At 41.4% G+C, this 16,703-nt stretch overlaps 1 long non-coding RNA gene across 5 annotated transcripts in view; it reads right to left on the reverse strand.

Annotated features, from left to right (window-relative positions):
* LOC128805261 (uncharacterized) overlaps window positions 1-16,687 on the reverse strand; it is a 34,726-nt gene extending 18,039 nt beyond the window's left edge. For 4 of the 5 annotated variants that reach the window (XR_008436346.1, XR_008436342.1, XR_008436347.1 and 1 more), the window contains exons 1-3: window positions 16,585-16,687; window positions 13,037-13,190; window positions 3,138-3,289 (exon numbers count right to left, since the gene is read on the reverse strand). This is a non-coding gene — a long non-coding RNA (uncharacterized LOC128805261). The remainder of the gene's footprint in view (window positions 1-3,137; window positions 3,290-13,036; window positions 13,191-16,584) is intronic. The other variant, XR_008436345.1, reaches the window with a different exon arrangement.
* Window positions 16,688-16,703: the final 16 nt, after the last annotated feature.

Consider the following 16,703-nt stretch of genomic DNA (forward strand, 5'->3'; position numbering starts at 1 on the left):
GCTGGCAGCCACAACATAACATAAGCTCCATTTCTTTTCTTCCCTGCCTCACCGGGGCTTTTGCTGACATAAATATGTTACCACGGGTGAGCAAGCGCACAACGCCATGGCTAATGCAGAGAACATCCTCTCCTATGACAGAAATGGCATTTGCCATGCTCTGCTGCCTTCCCAGTGCAAACATCTCTGCTGGGGACCTCACCACTGCAGCGCTGGCATGCCACTGCCTTTGAGCAGGGACAGTGCCAACCTCCCAGACAGCCGTAAGCATGCGAAGCCAAGACACCATGTATCAGGGCCTGTGCATGTGTCAAGGACAGGTTTCCCAGCCTGAAATGTCAAAGCAACTGTTTTTTCCCTCAGGAGGTGCATTTGTCTCTATGGTGAAGAAAATGTATTATCACAAGTGTTGCCTTTGAGCTCAGAGCTGGATAAAGACCAAACAGACACTGAATCCAGCAAAATTTCAGCATCCCCCTCTTTTCATTCTCTGACAACTTTTTTCTTCCAAGAACCAGTCTACTTCCAAAAGAAGAGAACTGAATACTGACCAACACACTCCTTGCTTCCAGACATTACATGACAACTGCTTGGAAAGCGACACTTGAAGTTTGTTCTATTGAGCACTAGTCTCAAGTCTAGTGCCCTTGTTAGCCAAACTGGGACTCCACTTCTTGGGAGCCTGTGTCCTCAAATCCTGGCATAGATAAATGGCCTCAAACTGGGCTCTTCATTTTGCTCCTAGCATTACAGACCCCACACAGAGACACAACCCCTAGTTTCAAAGCTGGGGGCTTGCAGAGGGCTGTGCAGTGATCCTGTTGTTGCTGAGTCTAAAAGGAATGAAGGGGTGACTGATTCCAGTATGCTGGCAAGCCAGCTAGGACTCCAGCTCCTGACCTCACACCAGCTTCCTTCTGGGTGTCAGCTGCTGACTGACTGAGATACTCACTGATGAGAGCCAAAGGAGCCAGGACCCACAGGGTATTTCACTCTTAAAACGTCTTGCAATGCTGCAGAAATACAGGCTTGTGGAATAAAATAGACAGTTAAGCAGAAGATGGATACTTTATCACTTTCCCAAAATGGGCAAGCAGAAAACCTCTAGTTGCCTTTCACAAGTCATTTAATGTTATTTCTCCTGTGTTGTTCTGATGTTTTTGTTTCAAAGAGAGTGAGGGTGATATGGAGTTTTGCTTCTTTCTTTATTTTTAATTAGCACCTCTGGGCAGTGACCCAGTCAAAGCCTCATCTCCCTAATAGAAGCCTGTCTGACCACAACTTGTATGTTCCAATTTTCATTCACAGGCAAAAACTAACTGTTGTCCAAGTATTTTTACTCGTCATAATCAAAATACAAATTGTAGCTTAACTTAAAATAGACATGTCAGAAACACTTGACATGACCTGCATACCTGTCAACAAGTGATAATCACATTTCCTTGCCATACTAAAGTTGGGCAGAAGGCATTTATTTAAAAAAAAAAAAACAATCCAACCTATCTGGTTTCCATATAATATTGAATTTCTGAGACACAATGAGAGTTTTTCTTTTATGCAAAGGAGTCTAAAAAGAGTACAAGCAGTTAAAGGGATGTCTGCTGAAGCTGGGACAAGGGTACAAATCTTTGAAACAGCTTACATGCAGCATTACTAAAACTTAAAAAGCAGAGGTAGAATTGTTTCTCTGCTTTTTCTGTTTATTGATTATGTAAATAAAGTTTCCCTTGTATAAATACTTAGCTTCTCCATTTCTCTCTGAAAATCAAACAGCAGCATGGCTAAAAAAGCAGGGAACTCAATTGTAAAACTGGCATTATGGTGTATTTGTGAAAGTTGAGAGCACAAATAGTAGTGCATTTTTAAGGAAAGTAAAACCCAAACTGACACTGTGCCTTACAAAATTATTGGGAAAAAATGACACAGTGCCAAAAGGAAACTTCCTACAGAGAAGTTGGGGTGGTTTTTTTTGTTTTGTTTTTTTGGGTTTTGTTTTGTTTTGTTTTGTTTTTTGGTTTTGGTTTTTTTTTTTTTTAATGTGGTGATAACATGGCAATGTTTACCAGAAAAAGACAAAGTTGTAAGGAAAGAGAAATTATTCCATCTCTTTTCTACATAAACTTCCTCTGGAAGTGTTTGCCAGAAACAAAAAGCACACCCCAGGAATACAAACAAATAGGCCTGTACATTACATGGTTAAAATTATCAATGTCTCACTAACTTGTGATCCAGACTAAGCAGGGCATTAAAAAATCCAAAAGAGCACAGCTTCTTCTATTCCTGAAGAGACTGAAAGGGTACGCTGACATAACAGTTTCCAACAGCTGTGATAACAGCCCGTGCAGGGTCATGCTGGAGCTGATGGACAACAGCCCCTTGCACGCAGAGCACTGGAGCCGTGCTTCGTGGGGCTGCCTGTTGCCAGGCTCAGCTCTGCTTACTTTGTACAGTATATCACAGATTAATCCTTCTGTACTTGTCTGAGTCCTCCTCTGAGGGTTCTCCCTCATCTCCTTTTCTGGTTTTGCCAAGGCAGAGGAATGCCTGTCCCTGCCTCCTTTACTGGATTTTGCCTGTTTCAGCTTCTGATGCAAAATGGCCCTTCCTTGCCCAGAGGTGTTGTGAGACGTGTAGAAGAGGGCTTTTCCTTTCCACACTAATTGCGTGGGTTTGGGATGTAGAAGTTCCAAACCTCTACTAAATACAGCATCAGAACAAAATCAGCTCTTTGTCATGACATCACTGCTCTAAGACAGGAACTTACTGGGTTAAAATCTAAGACACTTCTTATTTATTTGAACAATCTCCCACTAAGTTCAATGCAACTGTACTGAGAGGAAACTACAATGGGGACTGCTGAACAGAAAACCTCACAATTATCAACTAATTATCCCAGGAAACCTACTGCTGTGGGAGACACTGTTGACCTTGATCCCATGAGACAGGAGGACCAGGACTCAGCAAGCTTTGGCACTCTTTGCTAGACTTAACCCCAGCTCTGGGATGACTGCTGTTCCTCCCTGAAAAGCCACTCCATGGAAGAGGATCACAGTAACACATCCCAGAATACTTCAGCAGGGTAAAATGGAGGGCAAGCTGCCCACAAACACACATGGTATGTAAGGAAAGTAAGATACCAGGCCTCCTTAGCTGATGAATATTCCAAAATAAACGTCACAGGAAGAGACCTTTCTCCTGTCCAGCAGCACAGCTTCAAGAGGGACATTTGCAGATCAGGTGTTGCCATGGGATGCCTTCAGATACAGTCTCAGGATGTCTTGACTATTTCCTGTGGATTCACAGAGCAGGTGAAAGAGTGAATTCTGAAGATATTGTCCTCTCTTTATATGTAGTCTGAGGGACCTGGAGTCTGATTCTTCACAAGTCTAAAAGAATTGCAAATATAATGTAATTTCTGGCAGGAGGAAGTGTGACTGGCACCCCAGGGAGACTGAGGAGCATTAAAAACTAAAACCCAAACCTGACTTTTTTTGCAAAGATGCCACCTGGATTCTGACAAAAACAGATTTGCAATGCAAATTTGCATATTTTAGGAAAGTCTGAGAGCAGAAGGCTAGAAAAGTGTCAAATGTCTGATACAAACTATGTTCTGAAAATATGTGAAAGTAGTATGGATAAAGATGGTGTCAGAGGCATTAACCAGTTTTCTGATTATTTGTCTTTGCAGATGTCAATTTGTGTCAGTGTAATTTTTAAGCTGCTTCTGGAATTCTCCACTTCTGTTCCTCCAGGTTCAGCTGTCCCTTGCAATCCTTTTGCTCTGGACTACATTGTAATGACCTCTGTTGTGCCACATGGGGAGAGAACCAGTTTGGTTTTTATCCCCTTCTGTAAAGCATGCCATGCTTTACAGGAAGGGATAAAACCTATGAAAAGCAGCAGGAATTGTACATTTTTAACCTTTTCCTCTTTCTCACACAAACTGACTGTGATTGCACTTAAAAGGCAGAATTAACAAGTGAGAATACAGAGTCAAATGATGTGTAATTCATATTCTAAGCAAACAATGAAGAGTAGCTGCAAGACTTTTGGCACCTGAGCATGATGAAGCTTTCAAGAGTGTTTCCTCTTGAAGGGACCTGAACTACTGGAGATTACACATACTGCATAATCAACCTGCACACTTACAGAAAAATTCCCTTTTAGGCAATTGTAAAATGCACGTGTTTCAACCACTTCCCTGGCACTAATATAAACAAAAATAAGGAGAAGAGGGCTGCAGAGGACGAGTCACAGAGGCTGAGGATTAGTGGAAGGAACATGAAACCATGAAAGGTGTATATGCCCATATTTTCTCTAATGCTTGCAGCAACTACTGAGTAGGCAAATGGCCACTCCTAGTATGACTAATGGTGTAACTACTTAAGGACTTATTTCTACTGAAGTTTATGAAAGTTAAATCAAAACAAACCACACAGTTTGAAATAGAAATGTTCACTATTTGCTGCAGCAGACTATTCCAGCCCATGTGTGATTTTAAGCACATGCGTAGTTCTTTGGAAAGAGATGCGGTGCTTAAACCAACGTGCTCACTTTGACTGCTTTGTTTAAGTGGGGTCTCCATCTGACCATACTGAGCTGCACATCCAAAGTCTTTGCAACTTTATTTTGTAGCCATTAGTTTTGGCCCCACGGGAAGCTATTTATAAATATCTGAAATAATTAAATCAGATCTGTACAGCAGAAAAAGGAATCAATGAAATATGGTCGCTATGGCAACAAATATTTTCTGGATGTAATTTTGCTTCTAATCAGCAATGGCGTCCCCATGTTCCTTACAATGGCAAAAGTTGTCAGGCTCTTCTTGTTTGCCTGTTTGTATTAAATGTGTTCTTACAGAGTAAAACAATAGTTGCAACATTCAAGTATTTTAGACAAAGGTCCTTTTCAGAAGTATTTTACACTAGTTAAAAAAAAAAAAAAATAGGAACTTGAGAAAGGAATCTGTTGTTTTCCCATCTTCTTATTGCTCTCCTGCCTCCCTGGCACAGAGCGAGCCTCTGCTACACTAAGAAATTTCATAGGCTCCAACTCTGCATTCAGATATAAAAGTGATCTCTTCACCACCAACAACAGCTGAAAGCAAGGGCAGAAAAAAAGATACCACAAACCAAACTGCAGTTTTCAACAGGCAGTGCTGGCTGATTCTTTTGTCAATATTAAACAAAAACAGAAAATAAAAGGTGCTCACACTACACCAGATCCCATCTACAAAATATTCTTCTGGCCATGTCAATCACAAAAGTTAGTCCCTACATGCACTACATGCTGGAAATGTCCAGGTCATGTCCTTGTCATATACATAGTCTCTGAACTCACTAACATGGCCACAGCCTCCTTGGAGTTTTGCAAATTTCATGCTTTGTGGATTGAGTCTTTGATAGGTTGTACATTTCTCAGAGGGCTTTGTGAATTCTGGGCTTGTTTCCTTAAGTATATAAAACAACATTTCAAAAATAGTTTCAAACACACATCTTGTCCATTCCCAAATGAGAGGGCATTTCCAGGACAGGTCTGTATTTCCTCTCTGGTTTTACATTCCTGGTTTTTTTTATAATCAGTGGCCTCAAAGGTATGCAGTCAATCTACCTACTTTTTCCTTCACTTAAAAGCTAACAATCCATTGGCAGTGTCAACCAAATGCAGCAAATGAGCTCAGTCCTCAGAGATTGTTAGGATTGTACGAGTTTCATGAAAACAGTTCTTTGCTAGAGAGATGTGATCTTTTCCATGCCATAACTGCCAGAAAAGTTTGTTCACTGTCTTGTCAGCTGTGCAAGAATCTGTGTTAGCACTGGGGCATGAGGCAAAAAAGTACCTATGCTTCTGATTGCCCCACTCAAGGGAAAAAGTTCAGTGGGAGCTGACATCTTTTTTAGACACCGATATAAATCATGGCTCTTCATGAAATTAGCCTTTGTAACTCCCAGTGTACCTGACCTTGCCAATCTTAGACAGATGATTACATTGTTAATATTGATCTTTAAGTGTCTCTTCACAGTTACCTGTGCCAACTCAGATGGGAGGTTTTAAATTGAGGTCACTCACCAGCATAGGTTTATTCATTTATTTATTTATGACAATTATCATGTGATATTTTGGAGAAATCTATTTATGCAAGAGAGGCATTAGGTTTGTAAAGCTCAAGCCACACCCTCTACACAACCAAAACACCAGCAAAGCCAAACAGAGATGCCAGAGTAAAGGATATGCTCAGCAAGCCTCTGACTTGCAAAATTTGGGGGTTGTTTTTCTTCTCTTTCATCAGTGCAGGAAATTCACACTAGCAAAGGAGCTATAGCTGAAATAAGGTATTTAGAAAATCAGCAACAAAATACTTGAAGATGACATGATCTCTAGCCTCCAAGCCCCTCCTGACACAACTCACCTTCTGGATAAAGCAAAGAGAGCAAAGGAAACTGATGACCTCTCACCCACATCAGTACCCAAGGCAGCAGTACGAGCGCATTAGGCCAGGTTGCTCTGGGAATATACAGCTGGATTTTTGGCATGATATTTATCTTCTTTACTCATACAGTGTCTTAAAGTAAATATTCCTAGTAAAATTAAATGCTACTAGACTTATATTAAAGAATGTTTTCATGTCCCCCTGTTCATGGGTGAGGAATTCATAAAATCTGAGGTCCTTTATGTTTGCATCGAGAGGGTACCCCCACCCTTAACGTGGCTCTTTGTCAGTGCGGTGACAACTGCAATGCAGGGTTATCTGACATTTGTTTTCTAATGCACATGCTGTTTCAAAAAGAATAATGTAAATAAATGCGTAGGAATCCTGAGGACAGAAAAATATTTACAAATAAAACACTTAATGACAAGCTCACACATTGCTCTGTATTGTTTCAGTGACCATATATATGTGTGTCTCTGTGTGTGTGTGTGTGTGTGTGTGTGTGTGTGTGTGTGTTAATTCTTCTAAGCCTCATTTGCCTAACAGCATGGAAACTGCCAGCATTTTAAGAGCTGCTATCAGATAACTTGAAATGACATTAGACAGACCATACAAACAGCACACAGACTCTAGTGACTGTTTCCTTGGATCTGATCTGAGGTGCAGCATGGTTTTGCTACATGTAGACTTTAAGGTTGGTGGACACCACCTGAGTCCCTAAGCTTCTGTGGTAAGAGAAGTTACACAATATATTGCAAGGTCGGGGCTCTGAGAAATGTCACGTGTTGGGGGCTGATCTGAAATTTTTATTTATACCCTTGCCAGTCCAGGGAGTTTCTTTTTCCCTGCTTCTATCTTCTCACACTTTGCTGTCAATTCTTAATCAGTGAGATGAGAAAACTTTTACATAATTCCTGAATTTCACTTTTAGGACTGTTTTCATGATGCATCCAGGGTCACAGCAGTACAGAGAATCCCCAAGCCAGAATTCCCTGAGCTACACGCTTCTAATCTGGTTGCATTTAGGGTCTCTATTTTTTTCAAGCCAGCTGCCTTCCCTCCACCCCTCCATTTTAATAAAACCTGTTAACACACTTGAGAGTCAAATATGAACAAAAATCTCCCATTCCCTCCAAAGTATGGCATTCATGAAGATGTCATGAATAAATAAACATTCTCTAGTGTTCTGTTTCTTTTGTCTAGCTTATTGGTGTTGAGAAACCCTGTTCTTCATTTATTTATGTTGGTATTTTATTTCCTTATTGAGTTTCAAAGATGAAAAGAGAAAAATAAGTACCAACGAAATAGCTGATAGACTGAAATGACCAAGAATTTTCCCAGGGAGGTTAAAAAAAATATGCTTTAATATGAAGATGTTGGTGTCTCATTATTTCATTTCATATACCTGCTTTTAATATGGAATGCATGACATTCTGTGTATGAGAGTAAACAGCAAGCTAGTATAATAAAAGCAATGTGCAGGAATGCAGTTTCTTTTAATTCTGATTTAATGATGTTGCATTCTAGGCCCCTAAATGACTGTTGTGCTTTGAAGTTAGGCAATCCTGCCTAGTTCAGCCTTATTCAAATGGTAGAATATGTACAGATCAGACAGCAAGTCAGTTTTGCACAGATCCAGTGAGGTCCCATACCCTTGCCTGCAGCAGATGCAATATCCTTACTTTTTCCCAAATTCCCTAGGGACACAGTGCATGGTAACTTACTTGCAGCTCCCAGTGAAAAGACAATGTGCAGGATCAAGTCAGCAAGTGGGCTGATCTCTTTATGTCACCTCGTACTTCATAACAGATCTCGGTAAATTGAGCAAATCTCAGAAAAATTATTGCTCAGACTCTAATTTTAAAACTAATTGATAAACCTCAGTGAAAATTAACAGACTTACAAATGCTAATTGGGTGAGCAAGATGCTTATCTTACGTCTCAAAATACAGTCTACCTTTCGTGTCTTAAAAAATCCAAGCACTATAACTGATTCTTATATGCAATTAATATGAAATTTTAATTGTTTCATGTTGCCTGGGTACATTGTTCAAAGCCACAATAATTCTTTGGTAGAATTAAATCCAATTTGATCTGTGTACATGGCTTACCAAAGGACCATGTAGTATCTTTTCTACAGCACTGTTAACACACTCACAATTGTATTTTCTCAGCAGAAGTCCTTTCTAGAGGTGAAAATGGAGGCATTAGAGCACAACATGCTTTCTGTGTCCCACTTCATAACCTCACACCTTATATGAACTGTGAAACTTAAGACTAAGGGACAAACATGACAAACCAGCCAAACAGTACTATTTTTATTCTCATGACAAAGCCTGAGTTTGGTTGGTTGGGTTTTTTTACTTCTTTTTAAAGCCAAAAGTCACGCCCTTTCCAACTGAGGACAATAAAGGCTGTAAGAATACTTAGAAACCTCGCATTACCTTACTGGGTTGCAGCAATAAGTATGTAGATGCTACACTGACGAAACTCCCGCTACTCAAGCGGTAACATGCTCAAACTTCCACTATCCTGCAAAACAAAACAATAAAAAAACCAACCTGCTGCATAGTTTTGAAGCTGTAGCCCTTGGGGCTAGAATCTTACAGGTTAAACTTACAGGTAAATTTTTGACAGAATTTGACTTTCAAATTTGTGGGGTAAATATAGAAAGCAATGGTGAGTCAGTGCAGGCAGAGCTCCTCCCTTCTGAGTCATTTCTGCTTGGATATCACAGGGAGACGGGAGCAGTGCTGTATGCCTGCAGGTGTCACCTTACCAAGGGATCGTACTACAGAGATCCTGACCTTTTGGCAGGGTGTGAAGAAAGCCTCCACGATCTTTTGCAGACAGAGGGTTATTCCACTTTAGTGTTTGGGCCAAATTCTAACTTACCTCGTTTCTACATACCAAAAAAAGAAAACAGGAAAAAAAAAAATCTCTGAACCAGCAAAGATAATGTGGTCTGACAGTCCTTGAAGAAGAGGAATGCTGTGTTTCAGAGGAGCGCTGGCTGTACCACAGCAACAGGTGGTGAGACTCAGCACAGGGTAGTAAATCTCTCCAAGGTCCTTCTGGAATGAAGGCACTGAGCGACCATCACATGTTGCTATTTTTTTTTAAACAAATCACATCTAATCCAATAAGTGGAACCACCTAAAAGCTATTGTTATATTGCAGCTATTTTTAGTTGAAGAAACCAAGACTACAAAGTAAACTCGATAGTAAGAAGCTCAGACTAAAAATACTTGTCAGCAACATTATATCTTTGGATCAGAAAACATGGTTGAGGTAGTAAACAAGCTACGTTCTCCTACAACACAACTCATGAGCACAGCTTGGGTAAGACTGGCAATACACTGTCTATCCAGAGAGAGGACAGCACATAAATGGGATGACCTCCAGCTAAAATCCATCTTCCCTCCTAAATCCTCTCTTCAGCCCTCACAAAGAAAGTCTCAAGCTCTAGTCTGATTGTCCAAGTCACAACATGAAGAACTCCTCCACATCCCTAGCAAAAGATGCTGTGAGAAGAAGATGGAGCACAAATCTAATTTATCTGCATCTCTTCTACATGTCTTTGTGCTCCAGATACCTCCAAAGGAAAGGAGAGGACAGTTTTCTGGAGCAGTTCTCTCTCTTCTTCGCTCGTGGTATGATTAGCAGACATGCCTGGGTGAGTGCTGAGGAACACCGAAACCTCTCTTTTCCTCTTAATGAAAAGGTAGTCAAGGGAACATTTTGGACTGTACTTTAATTGCTTCAGCAGTGAGGTGAAAGCAAATTTTCTTGCAAAATCAGTTTCCCCAGTACAAGAAATACAAGAAGAACTAAGTCCTTAAAAAAAAAAAAAGGGTTGAGTTGAACTTGACAAATGAGGATGTGGTATTTTCTGGCCATAAATTAGAACCTTCCAGCTCTCTGATAGGAAAGCACAAGTCACTCCTCTGGAGGGCTGAGAGTGCACGAGGCCACCGACATGGCTATTCCTGAATCAGAGTTGTGGTACTACGGCATTCATGTCTTCAGTTTCTCACTAAGGACCAAGGGGCTGAAGCATGTTTGAATGAGCTCTTCTCTGCATTTCTATCCCTGTATCCACATTTCATTTCTACTAACCTACTTCTGCTAAGAGATGTGCAGTGTTCTATGAGGCTGATGTCTGGCATACAGCTTGTCGACTGCCAGTTTAATCCCTTGTAATAATAACTGGCGAGGGTTTAGTGGCTGTCTTTCACCAGCATCCCCATATTAGTTTCTTTTTTTTTTTTCCTGCTTATTTGACAGCAGGTCAGATGCAACCTGATGAAATTTTGTTTAATTTCTTTGCTTTTAGCAGTGCTCCACCAGTTTAGACTGATTGAGAATTTTTTCTTGACAGTAGTCTTTGTACCAGACTTCTTGTTTTGCATACAAAATACAAGCAAGAAATGAGTTACATGTTTTATAAGTCCAGGCTACATGTATGTGGCTCTGCAGACAGTTCCAAGCACTGGTTTTCCCATTGGGTACTATGTTGGGGTGAGTGTACAACTTTTTAAAGATACACAGGAGTGTGCTTAGGAGGCAGTCATTCAGCTATCACACCACAGAGAACACCAATGGAATTTTGCAGATTTGTTAAATGTCTGTCTCTTAGTTGCCTGTGATAGGACAGGTAAGCATGAGACTCAGGTGTTTCACACTCCAATTTCTAAGTTTTAGCTAGTCTGCAAATCCCAGTTTATTGCTTCCCTGACACAATTGCCTTGCTTGTTGTCAACATTAAGAATCATTGTTCTAACCCTGAGTGTGTCACATGATGAGTGTGAGAGCTTTGTGATTTTTCAGGTTCAGCCTCTGGCATCCGTGCTCCCTCCATTACAGCATCATAGGACAACTTCAGTTCACGCCAGGCACCAGCCTCATTCTACTTTCTGACCTATTCTAGCACTGGCCAGCACTGTTCAGTATAGCACTCATGACTTGGTATTCATAAACCCTTTCCCTTGGGTTTTTTTCCTAACATACCTTTTCCTCATGTTCCCCTACCCACATGACATGCATTGTAACTTTTATGGATACATTCAATCTCTGGCTTCACTCATCATTCAACCCTGCTTCCTCTAACATTTTCCTACAGATAGGCAATGTGTCTTTAATCTACAGTTTCACAAGCTTTGAATTTTGTTTGCTGGATCGCTGAAATTCTGTGTCACCTCTTCCACTGCCCTTTAAAGGGAAAAATATTCTCATCAGAAACTATACCTGGTGGTTGACATTTGGTGATTTAATTGGGAATAAGGACATTTTCATAGTTGAAGTTCATGTGGCTTAGAGCTCAGATACTGTAATAAAAGGGACTTTGGAATACGGCAATATTATTAATAGGTTTTGGGGAAAAAAAGAATCCTATGATGAAATCTGTTATAATGGGTACACTATCAGGAGAGAGGTGGTGGAAGCTTCCCCTGTTAGGAAACTTTTAGCAGAAATTCACAATTCAAGAACTTATCCTAAATAAAGACTGTAGATCAGCAAGAAGAGTGAGAAGATGATGAGGCTTCCAAGTTTCTCTCACTGTGATCTGTTGGAACATGAGTGTACTACCTATTTTATGCTTCCCTAGACAAAGTCAAACTATCACCCGTGTAGCACACACTGAGCAGACCAGAGGTTAGACATTCTGCTCTTCTCTGTAATGGCACGTGGTTGGCGGAAGTGCATAGATTAGCAGACAAAGCTGTGCCTAATGTTATTAGCTGAATGCTTTCACGGAGCTATGGCATTATGGAACTTCAGCAGAAATGTCTCACTGACCAAACTGATGGTCTTACTAGGTTAACAGAGAAAGGGTTGCTTTTATTTTCAGCCCTGCATAAAAAATCATGGTGGTTTAGGCCCCAGGCATTCTAATAATAGTGTTAGCAAATAAACTGTGCATGTAAGTATATATATATGTATATGATGTATATTTACATAGAGATTCCAGACGCATTTAATTGATGGTGCAGTGAATGTTCTGAAGACCACTATTATTTACTGAAATAAAGCACTAACAAGAATGACTGGTGTGCAATATAATCGCGGGTCTTTGTTGTTTCCAGAAACCTAATGAATGAACACACAACATCCATTGGTTTCCAACATGACAGGCATATGGTGTTCATAAATAAATAAAAGGCATGATATTACAGTTACGCTGATACCACTGAGTGGCAACATTTGGTAAACTGGAAAGCTGTCTATTCTATCCTACCGTGACAGCAAAATCACAAAATCTCTGACTAAAACCAATTAATTGTGACTGATAGCTTTTGGGGTTTCCTCCCATTAAGCCATGTTACCAGGTTCCAAATGAAACCCTAGATCACTTTCTCATTTATAGCTTCAGATATATATTTTAAAACCATTAAAATTACATAGAAAGTAATTGGCAGCTACAATACCCTTCAGTAACAATACCTCCATACCTAGGACAGATTTGCAGCAACATAAAAGACTGCAGCAGGACCTGGGTGCCTATGTTCTACTCTGATTTAAAACTGAGATCCTTAAAAGGCCAAAATAGCTGCCTACAGGAACAATCCTGCTCTTTTACAGTGATCTACTGTTTGTGGTACTTACCAAAACATGGGTAACCCTGGTTCAGTTTCCAAATTTCCATGAGTTTAGGAACCTTAGTTTCACATCTCTCCCAGGAATGCTCTACCTAGACAGTCCTCTTCCACATGTTCTCACTTCTTGCCCAAACTGCCACACTTCACCAGTGGCATCATTCCTGCAAAATTTGCAGCATACAGGAATACATTTCTTTCTGCTACACTCACTTGCATTCTGAAGCCACAACCAGATCCCTAGCAATAAGTATCAGCTGATCCATCTCAAAACACCAAAATACACCAAAACACATATTATTTCAAGTGACTGGGAAAATTACACTGGTGAAGTTGTCCACAGTTGTCCTTCAGCACAAAAAATGCTATACAGTCAATGCCTTTAAATCTTAAAATCCATTAGTCTGACTGCAAACTTAGCCAGATATCCAGCATGGCCAGGTAAACACTATCCCATCAACTCAAGCTAACTCAGGATAATCCTCATCTGAATTCATCCAGATTCATCAGTTTTTGATGGTACCTACAGGTTCTGCAGATAAGCATCGCTCTTCAAGCTTTGCAGAAACCTAGCCCTAGCACATAGACACAAGCCCCAGTCAGTCCAGAACATTTTCACAATGGGTGAATCAGAAAGAACTCCCTTCCTAGGCTGTACATGGCAACCTCCTTTGGGTTAAGACTAGCCCAAAATGTGGGGTTAACATATGGTATAGGAGAGAAGCATACAATATATTCCTGATCACTAAAGTGTTCAAATGGTCTTTAATTAATTTCCATTTGATAGAGGTTACCTTTCTCTTTGGGTAAACCTTAACTGATGATTAAGACTGAGATATGGTTGGAAAATAATATTTTTATTTCTGAGAGCTGCTGAAGGAGTAGATAGCCTGGTGCTAGTAGAATCATATCAGCCACAGTTAGGTCATAAGATCATGCATCCAGGAGCCGGAGGCCTGTGTTTGTTTTTCACAGGTTATGCCATGCAAAAATAAAGGCTTGTGTTGACAGTGAATGGACTAGAGGAAGTTGCAAATTATGAGGTATCACTTCTTTGGGATCGAGGTAAGGATTTCTATGAATCCTAAGGCTAGAAAATCATACCCTAGATTCTGTCAGGACCACCAAAGCAGAAAAAAAGTCTGATGCTAGAAGGGATGTAAGGTAAAACTGAATTTTGAGGAATTATCCTTCAATAGTAGGGGTTGTTTTGCTGTGATGGTGTTAGTGATACAGTTCAGTTATAGGAATGAATGGGCTAGAGAACTGTATTTATTCCTGAATTTTACTGGGATTGCCATCTTAAATTGAGGGTGTTAGTACAGTAGTAGGACTGTTGTAGCATAGCTTAAAGGATATATTTTGATCTGTTAATGGCCACCTTCACTTCTGGTTTTACAGAAGAGGATGTGTTAGCCTGTCAGAGTAGGCTGAAAATTGTACTGCAGATATTTTGAATTAGCAGTACGAACAAGGGCTGCATGATGAGCCCTATGTAATTGCAAGAAGTTTGTAGTTTGTTGAGACATAAGTGTGGAAAGTTAGGGGGTTTTTTTGGGAAAAAAAAAAAAAACAAAAAAAAACAAACAAAAAAAAAAAAAAAAAACAAAAACAAAAACAAAAAAAAAAAAAAAAAAAAAAAAAAAAAAAAAAAAAACAAAAAAAAAAACCAGGATTTTTTCTGAATCCTGGAAGACCTGCTGTTGCTGCTAGACCAAAAAGATAGATTTTGGGTTTGGGTCTGTCAATGTCACCAGTCTTGCACTTGAGCTGAAAAAGGTGAACTCCTAAATACATCTGCAAGTATTTCTGGGACAGCCAAATGTTGCTGTTCTGGCCTTAATACAGGAGTTTGTGTAATGACTGGAAAGCCAGGCTAATTCACCCTTCTTGCAGACACCACAAGAAATTCAGGAGTGCTGGGCACAGCAAGGGAAAGGAAACATGGTGGGGTAGACTACATTGGATTCAGATGAACTTTTTGAAGTTCATCTTCCAGGTCCACAGGGGTCTGAGAAGTTAAATTCACTACTAAGTGGGCTGTGTGCTGCAGAGCTCCATTGAGCACTGACACCCTTAGCTGGGCTACTATTTAAGGTCACTGGGCTAGAGTTTAAAGTTACAATTAGCCCTTGGAGTGTCAGGTTTAACACAATGTTCCAGACCAACAGGAGAATCAAGCTGGAAGACATTTGGGAACAGAGTTAGCTGACCTAACCGAATTCAGGTGAACGTTAAGGGCTTGCCATAATTTAATTTGAAAAGCAACATTTATGTCTCATCCTGCGGGTGCTGCTAGATTTCACTTGAGTTAGTCTTAACATGTTAAACCAAATTTAATCTGGAGAGTCTGAAGGGTCAAGCAGGGTTTAAGTGACAGCGTGTTTTAGGATTGGTATAGGTATAGGCCATTAGAACTAGGGTAACTACTGATGAAAAAATCAAATGGAGCTAAGGTTAGATATCAGCAAACAGGGCCTGAGTTTAGGGCTAAGTACTCTCATTATAGTTAATGTTTGGTACCAGAAGGGCTGAAGAACTTTGTGAAGGTCTGTCCCGCAAGTGATGATGCAAGTGCTCTTTTTTCTAAGTGGGAGAGTCTTCATAGGGAAAAGCCTAGCAGACAGAAGGTGAAAGAGGAAAAAGAGACACACAGTACTTATCAAGACTTTGGGACTACAAGAAAATGGTTTAGAAGTCTATACACATATGCACATCTGTTTTCCCCAATCTTTAACCTTCCTCCCATCCTTCCGGTCTCCCTGTGAGTCTCCCTTCCCCCCAACTCCCACAGTCCTCTGTCTCTTCATGTCAAACAGACATTCCTTTCTTTATGTTTCTCTTCATTCTTCCCAGTCCCAACATTGGGCAGAGGCAGCAAGAGAAGAGGAAAAACAAGGCAAACAGCTTTACCCTTTTTTTTCACCTTGTGACCAAACAAACAGCAAGAACCACAACCACCAGCACCACCACAATAAGAATTGATGTGTTGCAGCACCGTAGTTTTGCCAGCCTGGAGAGAGCAGTAAGTGAAGGTTGCAGAGGTTTGACCACAAGCCTTCGGGGAGGGATCGAAGTATTTGAGGACCGCCAGCAGCCAGTGAGCCGGCTGTGCCCGCAGGCTCTCTGGCCGGTCGGGCACCGCTGACCCCACCGGACCCTGTCTCCTGGCACTTGCTGTTTGCAGCAAACCTGCCTCGAAGGGCACCGGCCGTCCCCCGAGGGGCACCTTTGAGGCCGCCCCTTTGCCTGGCGGCCCCGAGGCCCGGCTGCCGCCGCACGGGGGGCATCCAGCTGTTGCCAGCAGCTGTGTGTCAGCCCCGGCCGCGCCGCGGCCGAGCACGGGGTCCGCCCCGCCGCCGTCCCCGCCCCTGCGAGGAGGAGGAGGAGGAGGAACCGAGAGTGACCGACCCGGTGGCTTTTAGGGGGGAGGCCACTCAGTTGTTAGAGCCCAGGCCCTGCACTCCTCTTCCAGCTGCTGTTTCTGCTCGTTTCCAGCACTACGGCCGCCAGGCTGGCTGCTGCTCGGCCTCCCCTCCTCCTTTTGCCGGTACCTACCTCAAAACCGCCCGAGGCTGCGAGGCTCCGCTCTTGAAGGAGGAGGAAGCTGGGTCTGAAAAGGCAGAAGGGAATTGCATTGTAGCTGGGTGGCGGGGGGGAAAACGGGGGGCGGGGGA

The sequence above is a fragment of the Vidua macroura genome, chromosome 1, assembly GCF_024509145.1.
Source record: "Vidua macroura isolate BioBank_ID:100142 chromosome 1, ASM2450914v1, whole genome shotgun sequence".
In the NCBI taxonomy this organism is placed as follows: domain Eukaryota; kingdom Metazoa; phylum Chordata; class Aves; order Passeriformes; family Viduidae; genus Vidua; species Vidua macroura.